At 53.1% G+C, this 24,255-nt stretch overlaps 1 long non-coding RNA gene across 1 annotated transcript; it reads left to right on the forward strand.

Moving 5' to 3' along the window:
- Nucleotides 1-4,121: 4,121 nt before the first annotated feature.
- On the forward strand, nucleotides 4,122-16,348 carry LOC136023044 (uncharacterized). The gene is made up of 8 exons (XR_010616449.1): nucleotides 4,122-4,214; nucleotides 5,108-5,216; nucleotides 7,035-7,143; nucleotides 8,510-8,618; nucleotides 10,437-10,545; nucleotides 12,364-12,472; nucleotides 14,291-14,399; nucleotides 16,218-16,348. It is a non-coding gene; the product is annotated as an uncharacterized LOC136023044 (long non-coding RNA).
- Nucleotides 16,349-24,255: the final 7,907 nt, after the last annotated feature.

Genomic DNA, 24,255 nt, shown 5'->3' on the forward strand with positions numbered 1-24,255 from the left:
CCCTGCGGTTTAGACACAAGCTGAAGTTGGATTTAGACTTTTTATGCTCAAAAAGAAGGATAGTTTCTGCTAGTGCTTCACACATCCCTAAATAATGTGCTTGTTGCTTTCAATAAAGACTTGGTGGATTTGTCTGGTAACAGGTACAGGATAATCTGAGCAGTGCTCTGCAGGGTTCTGGGTTCAAATTCTTCATTTTACTGTGAATTAGAGAAGAACAGAATGAAGGAGAACAGATGGGCCTGTCTTGGTGCCACACACATCATCTAGCATGCAAAAGAAGCAAAGCACTTAGCTGGAAGTGGAAGATGGAGGTGCAGTTCAGGAGCTGTGAAGCTGAGGAAGTTGAAAACCCTAGGAAAAGCATATTGATAATGAGGCAGAAAAGCTGCAGTTGTTCAACATTAGCAAAAACTCCAGGGGTGGAGATCCACGGGGGCCACAGTCTGTTTCCAAGAGGCTGGGAGACAAAGCCCATCAAAACTTCCAATAAACTAAGCTTTCAGACCCCACAGCAGATTCAGCAAACCACACTGGAAGCTTCTTGTTGTGCACAGTGAGTATCAGCTGCAGAGTACTTTCTGGGTTCTCTGAGAGCTCTGCTTCAGAAAATAATCTTCCTTACCCTGGCTAGCCTCTAATTGCTGTAGCTCATTCCCCCAGAATGCCTTTTTAGCAATTTCCCTACAGGCATAGTATATATAAAGTTTGTATTAATCATGAGGATTAACATTTATTGGTGCAGGAACACCTTGTGAAGGAAACAAGTTTTACCTTGATGTTTTGGAATCAGTGGTCAATCTTTTTAACTAAAAGAGTTGTTTAGCAGAGATCTGTTCCTCTTCTGTCTCCTTCATGCCCAAATGTACACAGCTAACTAATCAAGCTTAGTAGACCTTTTCTGGAGTACAAGATCTTTTCAGATCCTTAACTCTGCTTTCCCATACCTTACACAGAGGGCGCTTTGCTAGCTCTTTTTCAGAAATGAGATTCACAAGCTACCTGGATCCTCTTTGCAGTTAGGGAAATAATTACTTTACGCAATATAATTTGCTTAAAACCATGACAGTTTTAACTATAGTTTAAGGGTAAATGACTGTTCAGCAAGACAGCTGGTAAAATTCACCCTATAATAAGACTGAAGCAATGTAAACAAGCCCAGCCCATTTAGGGCTTTGAGTTAATATAGATGTCAAATACTTATTTCAATATCTCTCAATTTCCCAAACCATCAGACATTTTCCTCCTTTATAAATGTATTTATAATAGATCTCATCCTTTATCACCTAAACCCATAACATATGCCTGTCCTAAACCCCTATAATTGATTATGTTTGAATGTAAATTAACCTCGGAAGAATATCATCTAATTTGTTGAAATACTAGAGATACCTGTGACACAATGTAATGAGGAGCTCCTCTGCAGCGCAGCTTTAAGGAGCTCCAGGGCTGGCTCTCTGGTTATTTGGAGTGTGGTTGTTACAAAGTAAACACAGTCTGAAACAGCCAAAAGTGACAGTGCTTTAGCCCTGATACTTTTCTCTGTGCTTTGTTGGGCTCCTGTAGTGGCTGTGTTCTGCTTAAATGTAAGCTGCTATCTGAGTTTATCCTCTCTTTTATGCCTGCCTTAATAAGGAGCTCTTGTTAAAACCCACCTTGAGGAAGAGTGATACTTCCTTGCATCTGCATAAGGGCATGATCCACAGAAAGTACATGATATTTATGTATGAATTGAGTGTGCTCCTCATGTGCTGAGCCACGCTCAGTAGCTGGTTAACGCTGACAACCAAACTGGGTTTAGGGAAGAAGGACTGAAAGAGTTTTTTAGCTCTGATATGATGATTTGAGCAAAAGGGGGGCTTAAGACTTGGTCTCAAATTTACTAATATCAGTAGAAAATTTGCTATGTGCTTTCACATACTTGCATCAGGCCTTTTGAGTGTCTGAATCAGCCAGAAGCCAGAATACCAGGCAAGTGGAAATCGTACTTGTAGAGAAGCCGAGTGAAATTACTGAAAACTAACCCCCTTTCTTTGCAGCTTCCCAGCAGGCTAAGTAATGCCAAACAGTTCTGATCTAAATTACAGCCAGTAGGGAAGTATCTCTGGTGCCTGACGGCCTCTATCCTGCTCAGTTAATAACAGCGATACAATTGCAGTTTTGGTGATAAAGCTCAAAATTCATTTGCAGTTCCTTGAGTTGTGGTGATTTATTGTTTGCTAATTATCTTGCTGGAGTCTTGAGGATGGAATAATCTCTCCTATTTACATAATCAAGGCATCAAAGTCTTTAGAGCAGGGCATGCTATCAGCAGATGGCCCTACCAAGTGTGGTAGGATCCCTTAGTTTCTGTAGCTCGTGTTGCATCCAATTTCAGTATCTATTTGCCTGCAGCAAAAGTTTACTGTCTTTACTAATTCAATGTAATTTACATTAATAGAGTTCTGCCTGCATTACTGTCAGCTTGCTAAAGGCCCATTCAGAGGCCTCTGTGGCTGAACAGACGCTGTAAGAGGCAGGATTTGTGGAGATGAGACAAAACTGGAAATCTAATCTCTGAGGATGCAATTGCTGTGGACTCTGCATACCAACACCAGGTAGGGCTGAGAAGGAAACCAGAACAATATCTTTGTCAAAAGCTGGTAGAAGAAACTGCAGAAATAACGAAATTTGTGGGCAGAACACACATGTGGCTGTGTTTTAGCATGGGTTACTTTGCCTACTTTGCCTAACTCCCTGCAGTCCCAGAAACAACACAGGTATTGAGTTTAGAGCAGGCTTGGCATTTGAGCTCTAAACATCACCAGCTACAAAAATCCTTCCACACATTCTAAAGAGCTCCTAGACCCTCTCCTTTGCCAGCACAAGCCACACGTTACAATCAGTTGCAGGGAGAGAAAAGCAGTGCTAGAAAGTATTGGGTTACTGCAATAACAGCACCTGTGTCAGGCTGCATGACTCAGGCACTTTGATCTGGGACTGTTTCTACTTACAACCATAGAAGCTTACCACATTTCACCTAATTGCTGCTGTGAACTTATTTGCATTTCTTAAAATAAGCAAATTTTAAAATGCTATTTTATAATACTTTAGTAAAATGAAGTGCATTTTAGTACATTCCTTTCAGATTAAAAAAGAACCAAACCAACTTTAATTTAGACACCTGCTGATCAACACTCACCTGTTTTGTTTTATTCCTTGTGTAGTCTGGAGAAGGCTCAGGGGAGACCTTATCACCCTCTACACCTGCCTAAAAGTAGTTAATCTCTTCTCCCTAGTAACAAGCAATAGGTTCAGAAGTAACAGCCTCAAACTGTGGCAGGGGAGGTTTAGACTGGATATTAGGGAAAAAATAATTAACAGAGAGGGTAATCAGGCATTGGAGCAGGCTTCCCAGGAAAGAGGTGGAATCACCCTCCCTGGAAGTGTTCAAAAACTGTGTAGATGAGGCCCTCAGTGATATGGTTTAGTGTGGACTTGGCAGTGCTGGGGTAATGGTTCACTTCATTTAAAAGGTCTTTTCCAATCTGGTTGATTCTAAAATTTTATAACTGAGTTGGTCAGAAACTTCTTGGGGCCCCATCAAGTGTGCAAGAAAGGCTTTTGGTTAAACTTTGGGAGTGAACTGGTGGAAGATAAACCCCCTTGATTACAGTGAACATGTGGAATGCTGTTTTGTTTGGTACTCACAAACTAACCAGCCACCATGAAAGGTTGCACAAAATGGCTGTCCATTTGCTCCCTCAGACGTAGGTGGATTGAAGGAACCCCCTCAGGTGTGATTTCAAACGCTGTTAAGAGGGTAATAAACACACAGAGAGATAAACCCCAACTGTGAGGTTTGTGATTCCTATTAGGAAGAGAAAACACCCACAAACAGGTAAAGCCAAAGCGTGACATGTCCCTGCCCACAACAGCGCCCTCAGCCGGCACTGAACCGCCATGAGCCCCTTTCCACTCGGAAGGCGGGAGAGGAGGAGAAACTCTGCCATTGGCTAAGTTTTTCGCGGGCTGGGGAAGCCAGCCTATAAGAGCGGTGCGCGGGAAGCCGAGGTGGGGGGGGTTGGGTTATAAAGGAGAGGGGCGGGAGCGTTTACCTCAGTGCGCTGAGGGGAGCGGAGAGGAGCGGACGTCTGGGCACCTGCTGGTAGCGACTGAATCGTGAAGGGAAGGCTGTGGTGGAAAACAGAAGCCCTTCCAAACTTATGGTTGATGTACAAAGGGCTTTTTCCTCCACTCTCCAAGTGGGAATGAGAAAGAAATTCTCATGCATAACTGAAGTGGGGGGGGGGGGTGGAAGGGATGCTGGCCTGAGGAGGGCAAGATGGTGGAAAAGAGAGCTGAGATAGGAAAAATTTGGAAAGGTGATGGCAGAGAGAGGAAAAAAGTTGGGAGACAAATCTGCAGGGGAAGGTAAAAAACTACAATGCAAAAATGTCTCGTTTGTGTACAGATCTAAGATTACTACTCCAAATAATATTCTGTACCTCAGAGTAGCTCTTTAAATGTATTAATCTCAGGCCACTCGGTGTAGTCTTTCCAAAACATAAGAAGACTGAAATTAAAGGCAGAGTGTGAACAAGAAGAGTAGCAAAAAGAGAAGCAGGGTTGCTCTCAAGAGGGGGAATAAGAAAGGCAAAATAGGCAAAGGGAACACTTATGAGCACAGGAAAAGGTCACATAAAAGCATGATGGGCACCTTTGCGGTGCCCTGAGGAACTTTATGTGCTGGGTGGCATCACTGTAACCACAGGTCAGGTCTTTCCTAGTATTGGTTTTGGACTTTGGCGATGTTGCCCCTTTGGCTGGTCACGGCTTGAGCCCCCCTGTGAACAGGGGTGTGCAGCCTCTTTGGCCATTGCTTTGAATGCCCAGCCGATTTGCCCAGGGTGCCTGCCTGAGAGCCTGGCTCTAGCACTGGCCAGAAGTCTGTGGTGCATGTCTCTGCTGAGGCAGGCTTTAATTACGGAAGGGTATTGCAGAGGCTGGGCGGGCAGGTGGGTTGGTGGTCCCTTAAGGATCTCTCTTAAGGGTTAGGGATCTATGTTTCCTTCAGGGAGAAGAATTGGCTCTTCCCAGGCCTAATGACATTTTCCTTCCTTGGCAGAAGCTGGCAGAGAACAGAAGAGAGGCGGCGTGTGGAATGGCGAGGAGAGGAGTGGTGCCGGGCAGAAGAGGGGGCACGAGAAAGGCACCCTGGGCAAAGGGACCCCCCTGTGAGCATGGGGCAAGGTCACATAAGAGCATGATGGGCACCCTTAGGGTGCCCTGAGGAACTTTTTATGCTGGGCGACCTCCCTGTAACCAGGGTCAGGTCTTTGCTACTGTTGGTTTTGGCCTTTGGCCGTCTTGCTCCTTTGGCTGCCCGGAGAGCGTGGCAACCCTGTAAGGAGGGTGAGAGCCAACGTCTCCGCACCCGAGGGGGAAATGGAGCTCTCTTGGACCCCCAGGCCACCCTGTAAGCAGGGGAGGGCCATTTCCCTGCCCATGTCCTCTGCCCCAGCAGCTTTCTCCCTGCTGGTGGCCTACCCAGCGTGACCCCCTGTTGTCAGGGCGTGTCGCAGCATTTGCCCCTTGGCGTGTTGAAGCTCTCGGGCTTCCACGCATCCCCGGGCATGGTCTGAGGCTCTCCTCTCTTGCTCGTGAGTAGGGTGACTCCCCAGACAGTGGCTGCACAGAGACCGTCTCCTTTTTGGGACGTTCTGTTTTGTGTTTGTCTGTCCTTGTCAATGTGGGTGAATGAGTGAGTGAGCTTGTCCTTTAGGCCCCTGTTAAAATTGCTGCAGTTTAGCTTAAACCTCCCAGGAGGGAGAGCAGGGCTCTGTGCAGTAACAGGGGGGCCCCCTCTGGCCCCACGAGCGGAGGGACGGTCTGGGCTCGCCCCTTCTTTCCAGGGACGGCGCCAAGCCACTTAGTCGTGGTGCAGGCAATGCGACCTGCCTGTAGTCAGGACCTGGGTCTCTGCCTGCACGGCTGCCTGTCCTGCTGGTGACCTGCCAGCGTGACCCCCTGTTGTCAGGGCGTGTCGCAGCATTTGCCCCTTGGCGTGTTGAAGCTCTCCGGCTTCCACGCGCAGTCGCAATCCATGGAGCCCTCTCTTCCCTGGAGCAGCCCCAGCTCGCTTTAAGCAGGGCTTGGGAGGCTGTTTTAGCCAGCCCACAGGAACGAGCCCTCCCTCTCCCTTTAGAGGGTGCAGGTTGAGGAAGTGCTGTGCTGGAGGGCGCAGGCCCACCGGTGGCTGGGCTGACCTCCCCCTGGTTGGGGTCGAGGTTGCCCGCTGGGCTCCTGAAGAAGTACGTGATGGTGATGATGTTGGTGGAGTGGTGCAGCCAGGAGGCCCGCCCGTAACTCGGGTGCAGGTCAGAGCTTTGGGCTCCCTGGGGCTTGTTGGGAATCCTCGGCCCTGGTCTTTGAGATGCTCCGGCCTGTATCTGCCGGTCCCCCGGCCTTTGGCAGTGAAGCTCCAGTACCTGGCTGTTGAGTCTCGTTCCTGTTGGTGCGGGGGGAAGGCCGAGCTCTCTGGCTCCCTGGGTGTCGACCTGCCTGTAATCAGGTTCCAGGTCTGGGAGCCTTTGTGCTCCCTCAGCTGGCAGCCTGTGTGGGGTGACCACCCCGCTAGTGGGGTGTGGGTCAAGGTGCCCCTCAGTCGGAGAGAGGGAGCCTCCGAGGGCCTTGGGGACCACGGCCACCCTGTAAGTCAGGGCTCGGCCGTGAGTCCTGGGCGCTTTACAGTGCAGGCCATGGCTCGGGCCCCCTGTGAGCAGGGGTGTGCAGCCTCTTTGGCCGTTGCTTTGCATGCCCAGCCGATTTGCCCAGGGTGCCTGCCTGCGAGCCCGGCTCTAGCACCGGCGGCCAGAAGTCTGCGGCGCATCTCTCCACTGAGACAAGCTGAAATGAGGGGAGGGTGTGGAGGAGGCTACGCGGGTGGGCTGGTGGTGATCTGAAGACCTCTGTCCAGGTCTAGAGATCCACGTTTCCTTCAGGGAGAAGATTTGGCTCTTCCCAGGCCTAATGACATTTTCCTTCCTTGGCAGAAGCTAGCAGAGAAGAGAAGAGAGGCGGCGTGTGGAACGGCGAGGAGAGGAGCGGCGCTGGGCAGAAGAGGGGGCACGAGAAAGGCACCCTGGGCAAAGGGACCCCCCTGTGAGCACGGGGCGAGGTCACATAAGAGCATGATGGGCACCTTTAAGGTGCCCTGAGGAGCTTCTTGTGCTGGGCGACCTCCCTTTAACCAGGGTCAGGTCTTGGCTACTGTTGGTTTTGGCCTTTGGCCGTCTTGCTCCTTTGGCTGCCCGGAGAGCGTGGCAACCCTGTAAGGAGGGTGAGAGCCAACGTCTCCGCACCCGAGGGGGAAATGGAGCTCTCTTGGACCCCCAGGCCACCCTGTAAGCAGGGGAGGGCCATTTCCCTGCCCAAGTCCTCTGCCCCAGCAGCTTTCTCCCTGCTGGTGGCCTACCCAGCGTGACCCCCTGTTGTCAGGGCGTGTCGCAGCATTTGCCCCTTGGCGTGTTGAAGCTCTCCAGCTTCCACGCACAGTCGCAATCCATGGAGCCCTCTCTTCCCTGGAGCAGCCCCAGCTCGCTTTAAGCAGGGCTTGGGAGGCTGTTTTAGCCAGCCCACAGGAACGAGCCCTCCCTCTCCCTTTAGAGGGTGCAGGTTGAGGAAGTGCTGTGCTGGAGGGCGCAGGCCCACCGGTGGCTGGGCTGACCTCCCCCTGGTTGGGGTCGAGGCTGCCCGCTGGGCTCCTGAAGAAGTACGTGATGATGATGATGGTGATGGTGATGATGTTGGTGGTGTGGTGCAGCCAGGAGGCCCGCCCGTAACTCGGGTGCAGGTCAGAGCTTTGGGCTCCCTGGGGCTTGTTGGGAATCCTCGGCCCTGGTCTTTGAGATGCTCCGACCTGTATCTGCCGGTCCCCCGGCCTTTGGCCGTGAAGCTCCACTATCTGGTTGCTGCGTCTCGTTCCTGTTGGTGCGGGGGGAAGGCCAAGCTCTCTGGCTCCCTGGGTGTCGACCTGCCTGTAATCAGGTTCCAGGTCTGGGAGCCTTTGTGCTCCCTCAGCTGGCAGCCTGTGTGGGGTGACCGCCCCGCTAGTGGGGTGTGGGTCAAGGTGCCCCTCAGTCGGAGAGAGGGAGCCTCCGAGGGCCTTGGGGACCAGGGCCACCCTGTAAGTCAGGGCTCGGCCGTGAGTCCTGGGCGCTTTACAGTGCAGGCCATGGCTCGGGCCCCCTGTGAGCAGGGGTGTGCAGCCTCTTTGGCCGTTGCTTTGCATGCCCAGCCGATTTGCCCAGGGTGCCTGCCTGCGAGCCCGGCTCTAGCACCGGCGGCCAGAAGTCTGCGGCGCATCTCTCCACTGAGACAAGCTGAAATGAGGGGAGGGTGTTGCAGTGCTTATGCGGGTGGGCTGGTGGTGATCTGAGGACCTCTGTCCAGGTCTAGGGATCCACGTTTCCTTCAGGGAGAAGAATTGGCTCTTCCCAGGCCTAATGACATTTTCCTTCCTTGGCAGAAGCTGGCAGAGAAGAGAAGAGAGGCGGCGTGTGGAACGGCGAGGAGAGGAGCGGCGCTGGGCAGAAGAGGGGGCACGAGAAAGGCACCCTGGGCAAAGGGACCCCCCTGTGAGCACGGGGCGAGGTCACATAAGAGCATGATGGGCACCCTTAGGGTGCCCTGAGGAACTTTTTATGCTGGGCGACCTCCCTGTAACCAGGGTCAGGTCTTTGCTACTGTTGGTTTTGGCCTTTGGCCGTCTTGCTCCTTTGGCTGCCCGGAGAGCGTGGCAACCCTGTAAGGAGGGTGAGAGCCAACGTCTCCGCACCCGAGGGGGAAATGGAGCTCTCTTGGACCCCCAGGCCACCCTGTAAGCAGGGGAGGGCCATTTCCCTGCCCAAGTCCTCTGCCCCAGCAGCTTTCTCCCTGCTGGTGGCCTACCCAGCGTGACCCCCTGTTGTCAGGGCGTGTCGCAGCATTTGCCCCTTGGCGTGTTGAAGCTCTCGGGCTTCCACGCATCCCCGGGCATGGTCTGAGGCTCTCCTCTCTTGCTCGTGAGTAGGGTGACTCCCCAGACAGTGGCTGCACAGAGACCGTCTCCTTTTTGGGACGTTCTGTTTTGTGTTTGTCTGTCCTTGTCAATGTGGGTGAATGAGTGAGTGAGCTTGTCCTTTAGGCCCCTGTTAAAATTGCTGCAGTTTAGCTTAAACCTCCCAGGAGGGAGAGCAGGGCTCTGTGCAGTAACAGGGGGGCCCCCTCTGGCCCCACGAGCGGAGGGACGGTCTGGGCTCGCCCCTTCTTTCCAGGGACGGCGCCAAGCCACTTAGTCGTGGTGCAGGCAATGCGACCTGCCTGTAGTCAGGACCTGGGTCTCTGCCTGCACGGCTGCCTGTCCTGCTGGTGACCTGCCAGCGTGACCCCCTGTTGTCAGGGCGTGTCGCAGCATTTGCCCCTTGGCGTGTTGAAGCTCTCCGGCTTCCACGCGCAGTCGCAATCCATGGAGCCCTCTCTTCCCTGGATCAGCCCCAGCTCGCTTTAAGCAGGGCTTGGGAGGCTGTTTTAGCCAGCCCACAGGAACGAGCCCTCCCTCTCCCTTTAGAGGGTGCAGGTTGAGGAAGTGCTGTGCTGGAGGGCGCAGGCCCACCGGTGGCTGGGCTGACCTCCCCCTGGTTGGGGTCGAGGTTGCCCGCTGGGCTCCTGAAGAAGTACGTGATGGTGATGATGTTGGTGGAGTGGTGCAGCCAGGAGGCCCGCCCGTAACTCGGGTGCAGGTCAGAGCTTTGGGCTCCCTGGGGCTTGTTGGGAATCCTCGGCCCTGGTCTTTGAGATGCTCCGGCCTGTATCTGCCGGTCCCCCGGCCTTTGGCAGTGAAGCTCCAGTACCTGGCTGTTGAGTCTCATTCCTGTTGGTGCGGGGGGAAGGCCGAGCTCTCTGGCTCCCTGGGTGTCGACCTGCCTGTAATCAGGTTCCAGGTCTGGGAGCCTTTGTGCTCCCTCAGCTGGCAGCCTGTGTGGGGTGACCACCCCGCTAGTGGGGTGTGGGTCAAGGTGCCCCTCAGTCGGAGAGAGGGAGCCTCCGAGGGCCTTGGGGACCACGGCCACCCTGTAAGTCAGGGCTCGGCCGTGAGTCCTGGGCGCTTTACAGTGCAGGCCATGGCTCGGGCCCCCTGTGAGCAGGGGTGTGCAGCCTCTTTGGCCGTTGCTTTGCATGCCCAGCCGATTTGCCCAGGGTGCCTGCCTGCGAGCCCGGCTCTAGCACCGGCGGCCAGAAGTCTGCGGCGCATCTCTCCGGTGAGACAAGCTGAAATTAGGGGAGGGTGTGGAGGAGGCTACGCGGGTGGGCTGGTGGTGATCTGAAGACCTCTGTCCAGGTCTAGAGATCCACGTTTCCTTCAGGGAGAAGATTTAGCTCTTCCCAGGCCTAATGACATTTTCCTTCCTTGGCAGAAGCTGGCAGAGAAGAGAAGAGAGGCGGCGTGTGGAACGGCGAGGAGAGGAGCGGCGCTGGGCAGAAGAGGGGGCACGAGAAAGGCACCCTGGGCAAAGGGACCCCCCTGTGAGCACGGGGCGAGGTCACATAAGAGCATGATGGGCACCCTTAGGGTGCCCTGAGGAACTTTTTATGCTGGGCGACCTCCCTGTAACCAGGGTCAGGTCTTTGCTACTGTTGGTTTTGGCCTTTGGCCGTCTTGCTCCTTTGGCTGCCCGGAGAGCGTGGCAACCCTGTAAGGAGGGTGAGAGCCAACGTCTCCGCACCCGAGGGGGAAATGGAGCTCTCTTGGACCCCCAGGCCACCCTGTAAGCAGGGGAGGGCCATTTCCCTGCCCAAGTCCTCTGCCCCAGCAGCTTTCTCCCTTCTGGTGGCCTACCCAGTGTGACCCCCTGTTGTCAGGGCGTGTCGCAGCATTTGCCCCTTGGCGTGTTGAAGCTCTCGGGCTTCCACGCATCCCCGGGCATGGTCTGAGGCTCTCCTCTCTTGCTCGTGAGTAGGGTGACTCCCCAGACAGTGGCTGCACAGAGACCGTCTCCTTTTTGGGACGTTCTGTTTTGTGTTTGTCTGTCCTTGTCAGTGTGGGTGAATGAGTGAGTGAGCTTGTCCTTTAGGCCCCTGTTAAAATTGCTGCAGTTTAGCTTAAACCTCCCAGGAGGGAGAGCAGGGCTCTGTGCAGTAACAGGGGGGCCCCCTCTGGCCCCACGAGCGGAGGGACGGTCTGGGCTCGCCCCTTCTTTCCAGGGACGGCGCCAAGCCACTTAGTCGTGGTGCAGGCAATGCGACCTGCCTGTAGTCAGGACCTGGGTCTCTGCCTGCACGGCTGCCTGTCCTGCTGGTGACCTGCCAGCGTGACCCCCTGTTGTCAGGGCGTGTCGCAGCATTTGCCCCTTGGCGTGTTGAAGCTCTCCGGCTTCCACGCGCAGTCGCAATCCATGGAGCCCTCTCTTCCCTGGATCAGCCCCAGCTCGCTTTAAGCAGGGCTTGGGAGGCTGTTTTAGCCAGCCCACAGGAACGAGCCCTCCCTCTCCCTTTAGAGGGTGCAGGTTGAGGAAGTGCTGTGCTGGAGGGCGCAGGCCCACCGGTGGCTGGGCTGACCTCCCCCTGGTTGGGGTCGAGGTTGCCCGCTGGGCTCCTGAAGAAGTACGTGATGGTGATGATGTTGGTGGAGTGGTGCAGCCAGGAGGCCCGCCCGTAACTCGGGTGCAGGTCAGAGCTTTGGGCTCCCTGGGGCTTGTTGGGAATCCTCGGCCCTGGTCTTTGAGATGCTCCGGCCTGTATCTGCCGGTCCCCCGGCCTTTGGCAGTGAAGCTCCAGTACCTGGCTGTTGAGTCTCGTTCCTGTTGGTGCGGGGGGAAGGCCGAGCTCTCTGGCTCCCTGGGTGTCGACCTGCCTGTAATCAGGTTCCAGGTCTGGGAGCCTTTGTGCTCCCTCAGCTGGCAGCCTGTGTGGGGTGACCGCCCCGCTAGTGGGGTGTGGGTCAAGGTGCCCCTCAGTCGGAGAGAGGGAGCCTCCGAGGGCCTTGGGGACCACGGCCACCCTGTAAGTCAGGGCTCGGCCGTGAGTCCTGGGCGCTTTACAGTGCAGGCCATGGCTCGGGCCCCCTGTGAGCAGGGGTGTGCAGCCTCTTTGGCCGTTGCTTTGCATGCCCAGCCGATTTGCCCAGGGTGCCTGCCTGCGAGCCCGGCTCTAGCACCGGCGGCCAGAAGTCTGCGGCGCATCTCTCCGGTGAGACAAGCTGAAATTAGGGGAGGGTGTGGAGGAGGCTACGCGGGTGGGCTGGTGGTGATCTGAAGACCTCTGTCCAGGTCTAGAGATCCACGTTTCCTTCAGGGAGAAGATTTAGCTCTTCCCAGGCCTAATGACATTTTCCTTCCTTGGCAGAAGCTGGCAGAGAAGAGAAGAGAGGCGGCGTGTGGAACGGCGAGGAGAGGAGCGGCGCTGGGCAGAAGAGGGGGCACGAGAAAGGCACCCTGGGCAAAGGGACCCCCCTGTGAGCACGGGGCGAGGTCACATAAGAGCATGATGGGCACCCTTAGGGTGCCCTGAGGAACTTTTTATGCTGGGCGACCTCCCTGTAACCAGGGTCAGGTCTTTGCTACTGTTGGTTTTGGCCTTTGGCCGTCTTGCTCCTTTGGCTGCCCGGAGAGCGTGGCAACCCTGTAAGGAGGGTGAGAGCCAACGTCTCCGCACCCGAGGGGGAAATGGAGCTCTCTTGGACCCCCAGGCCACCCTGTAAGCAGGGGAGGGCCATTTCCCTGCCCAAGTCCTCTGCCCCAGCAGCTTTCTCCCTGCTGGTGGCCTACCCAGCGTGACCCCCTGTTGTCAGGGCGTGTCGCAGCATTTGCCCCTTGGCGTGTTGAAGCTCTCGGGCTTCCACGCATCCCCGGGCATGGTCTGAAGCTCTCCTCTCTTGCTCGTGAGTAGGGTGACTCCCCAGACAGTGGCTGCACAGAGACCGTCTCCTTTTTGGGACGTTCTGTTTTGTGTTTGTCTGTCCTTGTCAATGTGGGTGAATGAGTGAGTGAGCTTGTCCTTTAGGCCCCTGTTAAAATTGCTGCAGTTTAGCTTAAACCTCCCAGGAGGGAGAGCAGGGCTCTGTGCAGTAACAGGGGGGCCCCCTCTGGCCCCACGAGCGGAGGGACGGTCTGGGCTCGCCCCTTCTTTCCAGGGACGGCGCCAAGCCACTTAGTCGTGGTGCAGGCAATGCGACCTGCCTGTAGTCAGGACCTGGGTCTCTGCCTGCACAGCTGCCTGTCCTGCTGGTGACCTGCCAGCGTGACCCCCTGTTGTCAGGGCGTGTCGCAGCATTTGCCCCTTGGCGTGTTGAAGCTCTCCGGCTTCCACGCGCAGTCGCAATCCATGGAGCCCTCTCTTCCCTGGATCAGCCCCAGCTCGCTTTAAGCAGGGCTTGGGAGGCTGTTTTAGCCAGCCCACAGGAACGAGCCCTCCCTCTCCCTTTAGAGGGTGCAGGTTGAGGAAGTGCTGTGCTGGAGGGCGCAGGCCCACCGGTGGCTGGGCTGACCTCCCCCTGGTTGGGGTCGAGGTTGCCCGCTGGGCTCCTGAAGAAGTACGTGATGGTGATGATGTTGGTGGAGTGGTGCAGCCAGGAGGCCCGCCCGTAACTCGGGTGCAGGTCAGAGCTTTGGGCTCCCTGGGGCTTGTTGGGAATCCTCGGCCCTGGTCTTTGAGATGCTCCGGCCTGTATCTGCCGGTCCCCCGGCCTTTGGCAGTGAAGCTCCAGTACCTGGCTGTTGAGTCTCGTTCCTGTTGGTGCGGGGGGAAGGCCGAGCTCTCTGGCTCCCTGGGTGTCGACCTGCCTGTAATCAGGTTCCAGGTCTGGGAGCCTTTGTGCTCCCTCAGCTGGCAGCCTGTGTGGGGTGACCGCCCCGCTAGTGGGGTGTGGGTCAAGGTGCCCCTCAGTCGGAGAGAGGGAGCCTCCGAGGGCCTTGGGGACCACGGCCACCCTGTAAGTCAGGGCTCGGCCGTGAGTCCTGGGCGCTTTACAGTGCAGGCCATGGCTCGGGCCCCCTGTGAGCAGGGGTGTGCAGCCTCTTTGGCCGTTGCTTTGCATGCCCAGCCGATTTGCCCAGGGTGCCTGCCTGCGAGCCCGGCTCTAGCACCGGCGGCCAGAAGTCTGCGGCGCATCTCTCCGGTGAGACAAGCTGAAATTAGGGGAGGGTGTGGAGGAGGCTACGCGGGTGGGCTGGTGGTGATCTGAAGACCTCTGTCCAGGTCTAGAGATCCACGTTTCCTTCAGGGAGAAGATTTAGCTCTTCCCAGGCCTAATGACATTTTCCTTCCTTGGCAGAAGCTGGCAGAGAAGAGAAGAGAGGCGGCGTGTGGAACGGCGAGGAGAGGAGCGGCGCTGGGCAGAAGAGGGGGCACGAGAAAGGCACCCTGGGCAAAGGGACCCCCCTGTGAGCACGGGGCGAGGTCACATAAGAGCATGATGGGCACCCTTAGGGTGCCCTGAGGAACTTTTTATGCTGGGCGACCTCCCTGTAACCAGGGTCAGGTCTTTGCTACTGTTGGTTTTGGCCTTTGGCCGTCTTGCTCCTTTGGCTGCCCGGAGAGCGTGGCAACCCTGTAAGGAGGGTGAGAGCCAACGTCTCCGCACCCGAGGGGGAAATGGAGCTCTCTTGGACCCCCAGGCCACCCTGTAAGCAGGGGAGGGCCATTTCCCTGCCCAAGTCCTCTGCCCCAGCAGCTTTCTCCCTGCTGGTGGCCTACCCAGCGTGACCCCCTGTTGTCAGGGCGTGTCGCAGCATTTGCCCCTTGGCGTGTTGAAGCTCTCGGGCTTCCACGCATCCCCGGGCATGGTCTGAGGCTCTCCTCTCTTGCTCGTGAGTAGGGTGACTCCCCAGACAGTGGCTGCACAGAGACCGTCTCCTTTTTGGGACGTTCTGTTTTGTGTTTGTCTGTCCTTGTCAGTGTGGGTGAATGAGTGAGTGAGCTTGTCCTTTAGGCCCCTGTTAAAATTGCTGCAGTTTAGCTTAAACCTCCCAGGAGGGAGAGCAGGGCTCTGTGCAGTAACAGGGGGGCCCCCTCTGGCCCCACGAGCGGAGGGACGGTCTGGGCTCGCCCCTTCTTTCCAGGGACGGCGCCAAGCCACTTAGTCGTGGTGCAGGCAATGCGACCTGCCTGTAGTCAGGACCTGGGTCTCTGCCTGCACGGCTGCCTGTCCTGCTGGTGACCTGCCAGCGTGACCCCCTGTTGTCAGGGCGTGTCGCAGCATTTGCCCCTTGGCGTGTTGAAGCTCTCCGGCTTCCACGCGCAGTCGCAATCCATGGAGCCCTCTCTTCCCTGGATCAGCCCCAGCTCGCTTTAAGCAGGGCTTGGGAGGCTGTTTTAGCCAGCCCACAGGAACGAGCCCTCCCTCTCCCTTTAGAGGGTGCAGGTTGAGGAAGTGCTGTGCTGGAGGGCGCAGGCCCACCGGTGGCTGGGCTGACCTCCCCCTGGTTGGGGTCGAGGTTGCCCGCTGGGCTCCTGAAGAAGTACGTGATGGTGATGATGTTGGTGGAGTGGTGCAGCCAGGAGGCCCGCCCGTAACTCGGGTGCAGGTCAGAGCTTTGGGCTCCCTGGGGCTTGTTGGGAATCCTCGGCCCTGGTCTTTGAGATGCTCCGGCCTGTATCTGCCGGTCCCCCGGCCTTTGGCAGTGAAGCTCCAGTACCTGGCTGTTGAGTCTCGTTCCTGTTGGTGCGGGGGGAAGGCCGAGCTCTCTGGCTCCCTGGGTGTCGACCTGCCTGTAATCAGGTTCCAGGTCTGGGAGCCTTTGTGCTCCCTCAGCTGGCAGCCTGTGTGGGGTGACCGCCCCGCTAGTGGGGTGTGGGTCAAGGTGCCCCTCAGTCGGAGAGAGGGAGCCTCCGAGGGCCTTGGGGACCACGGCCACCCTGTAAGTCAGGGCTCGGCCGTGAGTCCTGGGCGCTTTACAGTGCAGGCCATGGCTCGGGCCCCCTGTGAGCAGGGGTGTGCAGCCTCTTTGGCCGTTGCTTTGCATGCCCAGCCGATTTGCCCAGGGTGCCTGCCTGCGAGCCCGGCTCTAGCACCGGCGGCCAGAAGTCTGCGGCGCATCTCTCCGGTGAGACAAGCTGAAATTAGGGGAGGGTGTGGAGGAGGCTACGCGGGTGGGCTGGTGGTGATCTGAAGACCTCTGTCCAGGTCTAGAGATCCACGTTTCCTTCAGGGAGAAGATTTAGCTCTTCCCAGGCCTAATGACATTTTCCTTCCTTGGCAGAAGCTGGCAGAGAAGAGAAGAGAGGCGGCGTGTGGAACGGCGAGGAGAGGAGCGGCGCTGGGCAGAAGAGGGGGCACGAGAAAGGCACCCTGGGCAAAGGGACCCCCCTGTGAGCACGGGGCGAGGTCACATAAGAGCATGATGGGCACCCTTAGGGTGCCCTGAGGAACTTTTTATGCTGGGCGACCTCCCTGTAACCAGGGTCAGGTCTTTGCTACTGTTGGTTTTGGCCTTTGGCCGTCTTGCTCCTTTGGCTGCCCGGAGAGCGTGGCAACCCTGTAAGGAGGGTGAGAGCCAACGTCTCCGCACCCGAGGGGGAAATGGAGCTCTCTTGGACCCCCAGGCCACCCTGTAAGCAGGGGAGGGCCATTTCCCTGCCCAAGTCCTCTGCCCCAGCAGCTTTCTCCCTGCTGGTGGCCTACCCAGCGTGACCCCCTGTTGTCAGGGCGTGTCGCAGCATTTGCCCCTTGGCGTGTTGAAGCTCTCGGGCTTCCACGCATCCCCGGGCATGGTCTGAAGCTCTCCTCTCTTGCTCGTGAGTAGGGTGACTCCCCAGACAGTGGCTGCACAGAGACCGTCTCCTTTTTGGGACGTTCTGTTTTGTGTTTGTCTGTCCTTGTCAATGTGGGTGAATGAGTGAGTGAGCTTGTCCTTTAGGCCCCTGTTAAAATTGCTGCAGTTTAGCTTAAACCTCCCAGGAGGGAGAGCAGGGCTCTGTGCAGTAACAGGGGGGCCCCCTCTGGCCCCACGAGCGGAGGGACGGTCTGGGCTCGCCCCTTCTTTCCAGGGACGGCGCCAAGCCACTTAGTCGTGGTGCAGGCAATGCGACCTGCCTGTAGTCAGGACCTGGGTCTCTGCCTGCACAGCTGCCTGTCCTGCTGGTGACCTGCCAGCGTGACCCCCTGTTGTCAGGGCGTGTCGCAGCATTTGCCCCTTGGCGTGTTGAAGCTCTCCGGCTTCCACGCGCAGTCGCAATCCATGGAGCCCTCTCTTCCCTGGATCAGCCCCAGCTCGCTTTAAGCAGGGCTTGGGAGGCTGTTTTAGCCAGCCCACAGGAACGAGCCCTCCCTCTCCCTTTAGAGGGTGCAGGTTGAGGAAGTGCTGTGCTGGAGGGCGCAGGCCCACCGGTGGCTGGGCTGACCTCCCCCTGGTTGGGGTCGAGGTTGCCCGCTGGGCTCCTGAAGAAGTACGTGATGGTGATGATGTTGGTGGAGTGGTGCAGCCAGGAGGCCCGCCCGTAACTCGGGTGCAGGTCAGAGCTTTGGGCTCCCTGGGGCTTGTTGGGAATCCTCGGCCCTGGTCTTTGAGATGCTCCGGCCTGTATCTGCCGGTCCCCCGGCCTTTGGCAGTGAAGCTCCAGTACCTGGCTGTTGAGTCTCGTTCCTGTTGGTGCGGGGGGAAGGCCGAGCTCTCTGGCTCCCTGGGTGTCGACCTGCCTGTAATCAGGTTCCAGGTCTGGGAGCCTTTGTGCTCCCTCAGCTGGCAGCCTGTGTGGGGTGACCGCCCCGCTAGTGGGGTGTGGGTCAAGGTGCCCCTCAGTCGGAGAGAGGGAGCCTCCGAGGGCCTTGGGGACCACGGCCACCCTGTAAGTCAGGGCTCGGCCGTGAGTCCTGGGCGCTTTACAGTGCAGGCCATGGCTCGGGCCCCCTGTGAGCAGGGGTGTGCAGCCTCTTTGGCCGTTGCTTTGCATGCCCAGCCGATTTGCCCAGGGTGCCTGCCTGCGAGCCCGGCTCTAGCACCGGCGGCCAGAAGTCTACGGCGCATCTCTCCGTTGAGATAAGGTGATTTAGGAAAATACCTGTCTTTTTCGCGGTGGGTTGTTCCTTGGGTATTGCCCTTCAGGCTTAAGGGTCAGTGTTTCCTTCAGGGAGAAGAGTTGGTGCTTTTCAGGCCTAACCATTATTTTTTTCCTTACAGCACTTGAAATTTAAATTAAGCTCTTGGGATGTCTTTTTCTGCTGTCTTTTTTAGTATTCTCTTTTTGTTTTGTCATTTGTAATATGTTCTTTACTCAATAAACTACTTTGGTTTTGTGTCCTTTAATTGTGTCTACTTTAATACAGTTTTCTGTGTTGTGTTCTTCTCTATGACAATTTCTACTTTTATCTGCCATCAGCATCTTGGTAGTTAAGGCATGTGTTTCTACTGCATGTTTTGGTTTCAAGGCAAATTTCTAAGGGCCAATTGGTAGTTTCCAGGAGTAGCTTGTTGCTTGCTTACCTCTTTTTGTCTATGGTCAAGTTCATAATCATAGTGTCATAGAATAGTTAGGGTTGGAAAGGACCTCAATATCATCCAGTTCCAACCCCCCTGCCATGGGCAGGGACACCTCACACTAAACCATCACATCCAAGGCTTCGTCCAACCTGGCTTTAAACACTGCCAGGGATGGAGCACTCACAACCTCCCTGGGCATCCGATTCCAGTGCCTCACCACCCTACCAGGGAAGAATTTCTTCCTTATACCCTATCTAAACTTCCCCTGTTTAAGTTTTAACCCATTACCTCTTGTCGCTACAGTCCCTGACGAAGAGTCCCTCCCCAGCATCCCTATAGGCCCCCTTCAGGTACTGGAAGGCATCCCTATAGGCCCCTTTCAGGTACTGGAAGGCTGCTATGAGGTCCCCACGCAGCCTTCTCTTCTCCAGGTTGAACAGCCCCAACTTTCTCAGCCTGTCTTCATACGGGAGGTGCTTCAGTCCCCTGATCATCCTCGTGGCCCTTCTCTGGACTTGTTCCAAGAGTTCCATGTCCTTTTTATGTTGAGGACACCAGAACTGCATGCAATGCTCCAGGTGAGGTCTCAGTAGAGTAGAGGGGCAGGATCACCTCCTTCGGCCTGCTGATCACGCTCCTTTTGATGCAGCCCAGGATACGGTTGGCTTAATATGGGCTTGTGTTTTTATTTGTGCTCTGAATACATTGTTTATAATTTGGGCATATTTTCATTATTTCTGAGCAGGGCTGTCGTGGTTTAAGCCCAGCTTGAAATCTGAACTACGCAGTCACTCTTTCATCACTCCCCTTCTCTCTCCCCCACTCCCGGAGGTATGGGGAGGAGAATTAAAAGAATTTAAGTCCCATGGGTTGAGATAAGAGCAGTCCAGTAACTAAGGTATAACACAAATCACTCCTGCTACCACCAAGAATAACAATGAGAAGGGAAATAACAAGGTAAGAGAATACAACTGCTCACCAGCTGTTGAGCGATACCCCGCCTGACTGAGCAGTTACCTAGGCCTTGTGGGTAACTGCCCCCAGTTCTACATCCTGGGCATGATGTGCTGTGGTATGGAATACCTCTAGCTAAGGTGTCAGGTGTCCTGTCTCTGCTTCCTCACAGCTTCCCCTCCTCCCTGGCAGAGCATGAGGCTTGGAAAGTCCTTGGTCTGACTAAACATTAGTTGGCAACAACTGAAAACTTAGGTGTTATCAGCGCTGTTCCCAGGCTGAAAGTCAAAGCACTGCACCAGCTACTAAGAAGGAGAAAATGACTGTTACTGCTGAACCCAGGACAAGGGCTTATTCAGTTTCAGTCTTTTCTGGTTTTTTTTCTGTTTTCTTACTTGCACAGACTCTTGTGCATCCAGCAAGCGAGTCTGATGGTGGTGCACATGAAGTTTGGGAAGAGGAAAGCTGGACAGCAGAGACTAGCTGCCTAAACCTATATTCAGTACTATATGATGTCATTTACAGCTGAGAGAAGAAGGAAGAAGTGGGTGCATTCAGACTAGAGGCATTTTGCCTTCTCAAGTAGCCTTTACACGTAATGGCTGAACACCTGTCTGCAATGGCAATTAGTGAATGAATTCTATGGTTTGCTTTGCTTTTGTACCCAACTTTTGCCTTACCTATGTAGTTGTCTTTTTCTCAACTCATGAGTTTTGTTGCTTTTACCTTTTCAGTTCTCTCCTATTGGGGGGGAGTGAGCAAGGAGCACTGTGTGGTGTTCAGCTACCTATTAAGGCTACCACAGCAGGAATGCAGTATTACTGTAGGATTAATTCATTTGCGTTTGGATTAAGTTGTAGCTGTCATCACGCTAGCTCAGGGTGAGTAGCTGCAGTTGTGAGTAGGTCCGAAGGTGAGCTGTTTGGAGCAGCGTTGTAGTGCAATGTAAGTGGTGTGTAGATGAAATTGGGAAGGGGTTCTTGAAGCCATCTATGGCCTGTACCAGAAACCTCTGTGCTAAGTGACTAAGACTGTAGGTATGTTTTCCTAAGATTTTTATTATGCTGGGTAAGAGAAAGGAAACACCCTGACATTACAGTGTCAGAGAATATAATTTCTTGGGTTTTATGTATGTAATCTGTGTCTCTTCTTGAAAGCAGTTCTGTTTCCAGTTCTTGCAGATTGGCATCTGATATTCTGGGTTAAGGTTATCTGTTGTGTTTCACATCCACTGGAAACTTCTTTTTGTAACATTTTGCTTTATGAGTTGTGGAAGTACTTATGCATAAATTTTTGTGACTTGATTTTGTAACTTCATACTATGAGATTTATTATAGTAAGAGCTGGCAGCTTGGTTGCCTGCTCTTCTACTTTCTGAAATCTATCAATGAACATTCTTTTTTCCATGTAGTCAGGGGTGCATCAGTTTTATCTGAGTTTTGGGTCTTGGGGCTGTGTGTTGGGTAGGAAAAAGTGGGCTGATAGCTACTCTCTGTGCAGGTTTATAGAGCTTCTCCAACAAAGCACTCCATAGGCATTTGTCCTGAGGGCTGGGAGCACTGGTTTCAAAGTTGCGTAATAATTTTTGTAGCTGTAAAGTTGGCCTGGAAGTGAAAGGGGAGAAAATGCTGGCGAACTTCTTGTCTGCAGAGCTTTGAAAGCCGAAATAATAAAATCAGATCACTCTGTTCATCACCTCAAGGTCACAGCCACAAACCCCTGTACATACTGAAAAGTGCTGCTTTTGGATGGGCCTTTTCGTCTGCTTCTTCAGCATGGCTTCAGGCAGTCTGCCTTGTCATGATCTCTGCCACTTGGGGATGCTTTCCTTCCTGTACTGAATAGTAAGATAGAGCACCAAATTTCAGAAGTATTGCTTGCAACATGTTTTGCTTAGTGTTCCATTGGTTTTGGTATACAATCACCATATGGAAGTTTGTAAAGAGAGTAAAAGCTTGTACATTGTATTTCCTGTGTGGGAGAGTTTGCCTCTGTGCTACGTTGCTCTCATTCACAAGACAGCAGAGGAAATCTGTGCAGAAAAAACGGTTTAGTTTGTGGTTTATACAGAGCGTAAGTGAGCATTGATTTTGATGAACTACATGTTACACTTTGAAAAAGGCATCTTCATCTTGTAAATAAACCAGAATGACGATTTATAAACTGGGGGAGAGGAACCTCTTCCTTTCACTTCAGAAGTTGTCAGTGGGGAATAGATGTAGGGGCTTATATCAAAGCAAAATTGCGTACCTGCAGTTCACAAGTCCTCAGTGAGTATGTAGCTTTTCCTACTGCAGGTACAGAGCAGCTCTTGGAATGCTTCTCATGGAGCCCTTTGTAAAATAGAGAATGAAGTACTGTCCCTGGAGCACGTAGACATGATGAAATAATACAGCCTCCACTGTTCCAGAACACTGTTCTCTCAGATGTAGACATGTCCTTTGTGTTTCATTTTCTCTTCTGGTATTCCTCTTCTAGGTAGATGTGATTGTGACCATGGACTGTGGTGGTTTGGTTTTGTTTGGATTGCGAACAGGAGTGTTGTAATATAAAGTTGTTTATTTTACATCAAGGAATTCAGAAATGCCTCCTTTAAAACAGAGGGCTTGTGTTAGAGTGGTAGTCTGATTGTACTCTTGTGGAGAAGAAACAAGATACTAAAATCCTGATACAATTTATCAAAGAAAGCTATTTTCCTAAGTGTAGGATTCTAGCTTGTCATTAGATTAAAAAAACCCATACATATAAAGGCTTGGAATTGCATTTCAAAATTAAATTTTGACTTGACATTTCTGAGTCTTGTTACTCTGTGCCTAAAAAATGACACCAGCACTTTTCATCTGCCTTTAACATTGGTTTTATACCAATAATTACCATCACCTTGTAATTAGCTAAGCATTCTGAATCCCTCTGCCTGTCATCACATAAATTGAGTTGTTTCCATGAAAGTGTGAGTGTTCATGTGTTCTTATTTGCTTGGAGTCTGAGTTTTCCATTCTAGATTCAAATGTTTGCTGGTAAGGCCATTGCATATAGAGCAGCAATCATCAAAAACTTCCTAGGTATCTCTATCTGAACTGTAATTCTTGTTACTCATTCAGGGATATTTCATCTTTATGATTTTATGGAGGACGGAGAGAAGTCATGTATAAAAACTTGGATTCTCAGACTATGCCTTTTTGTCTGCACTGCAGATGATTTTAATTGGTTTGAGTACAACTTCAGGTGCCCTGCTTGTATTTTTTCTCAGAATGTCCCTGTATGTACCATTGACACCAGCCTGGCCTACCAGGTTTGGTGTCCTGATACTACAAGATAAGATGAGCAATGAACAGCAGAAATTGTCTCATTCCCTGCGCTTTTATGCTTCAGGGTTGGATTCTTGATGGTCTGATAAGGTTTGTGCTCTGACAGAGGGCTTCCCTGTGACTGAGAGTTTTGCATTGATCTCTCTGGAGGGATGCACTGATGTCCAGTAATACCACTGAGTTAATGAAGTACCTTTTCTCTACTGGGATGCAAGTTTGGGGCGCTCTTCTTTATGCAGAGTCATACTTCCATAAAACGTAGAGAAATAAGCTCTATTTGAGTATCCTTTCTGTCTGTAATGTGTGTTTGAAGTTGGTTGAGGGGTGCTGAGATTGCTAACGCAAGCCAAAACTCCGTTTTGTGGAGAGCCAGATTACATTTTCCTTGAACACCAGGAAAGGAAAATAAAAAACCAGGAAGCAAAGCCATGGTAGACCTTGAAACAGCGTTAATGTCTATCCACTGTTTTGCCACCCAACTTGGAGTGGGCAAAGTAATCTGATACACTTCAAGGGTGACATGAGAATTAAGTAACTTTCATTGTCACCATTTACTTTCTACTTCAGTAGCATTGTCAAAGATGGCCTGCTTTGCCCTTTGGTTAGACTAACTCATTCCTTCCATGTGACAGAGTAGCTTATGCGTTTCTCATATATCACTAAATGCATTGCTCCCTGCTTGATATTAATTTGCATGCTTCCCTAGCTTCCTTTTGAATAGACAGAATCACAAGCATCTGAGACAAGTCCTAGGATGATTTCTCAAGAGATTAGAACTTGGATCTGTACCAGCCTTGAAAGAGGAATTTACTTAAATTGTTCAGGATGGCATTAATTCAGCTAGATCTGTTTCTAAAGGATTTACTACTGTAGTTATTCTCATGCGATCTTGCTTTTAACTGATCTTCAAAGGATTTTGTTGCCTTAAATGGGAAAACAGGGGAAAAAAAACAAAACCAAACCTTTTTTCCCAGTGTAATTTTTAATTATGTTTCTAATTAAGGGAAAAACTGTCACAGAAATTATGCCTTTAAATTGTCACAAGCAGAAAAGTGCTGAGCCCACATTCCTATTGTTACTGTTTTGCCTTACAATTTGGATAGCTCTTACACATGGAGCATTTTGTTGTGTTATTGTAGCCTGTGTTATGTGAAATACCTGTACTCTGGAGCTAGAGATGCTCTTGAGTGAGGGAAGTTCAGGGCAGAGGATAAGAAACCTGTGCCTTTTTTCCACCTAGCGTGTTCCATTATCGAGGAGATAAAAGCTACCTACTGTGCACTGTGTATCTGTATTCGAAGGATGGGGAAGAAAAACCCCATCCCAAATACAGCTTAGCCTGTATTTTGGTTCTGGTTATGAGGCCACTCATTCTATATATCCCCTCACTTGGCGTTGCTTTCCAAAGCTCTGTGAAAATAATGGACATGTGGTTTTACCAGTCAGCTTCTTTGGAGGCTGAACCGAAAGGTTTCTCTTGCAGCCTTCCTGATGCTGTTTTACCATTTAAGGCAGCACGGAAGAGAACTAAGTTTGCTGCTGGGCCTATGGGGAACCTC

This window comes from Lathamus discolor, chromosome 17, assembly GCF_037157495.1.
Source record: "Lathamus discolor isolate bLatDis1 chromosome 17, bLatDis1.hap1, whole genome shotgun sequence".
In the NCBI taxonomy this organism is placed as follows: Eukaryota; Metazoa; Chordata; class Aves; order Psittaciformes; family Psittacidae; genus Lathamus; species Lathamus discolor.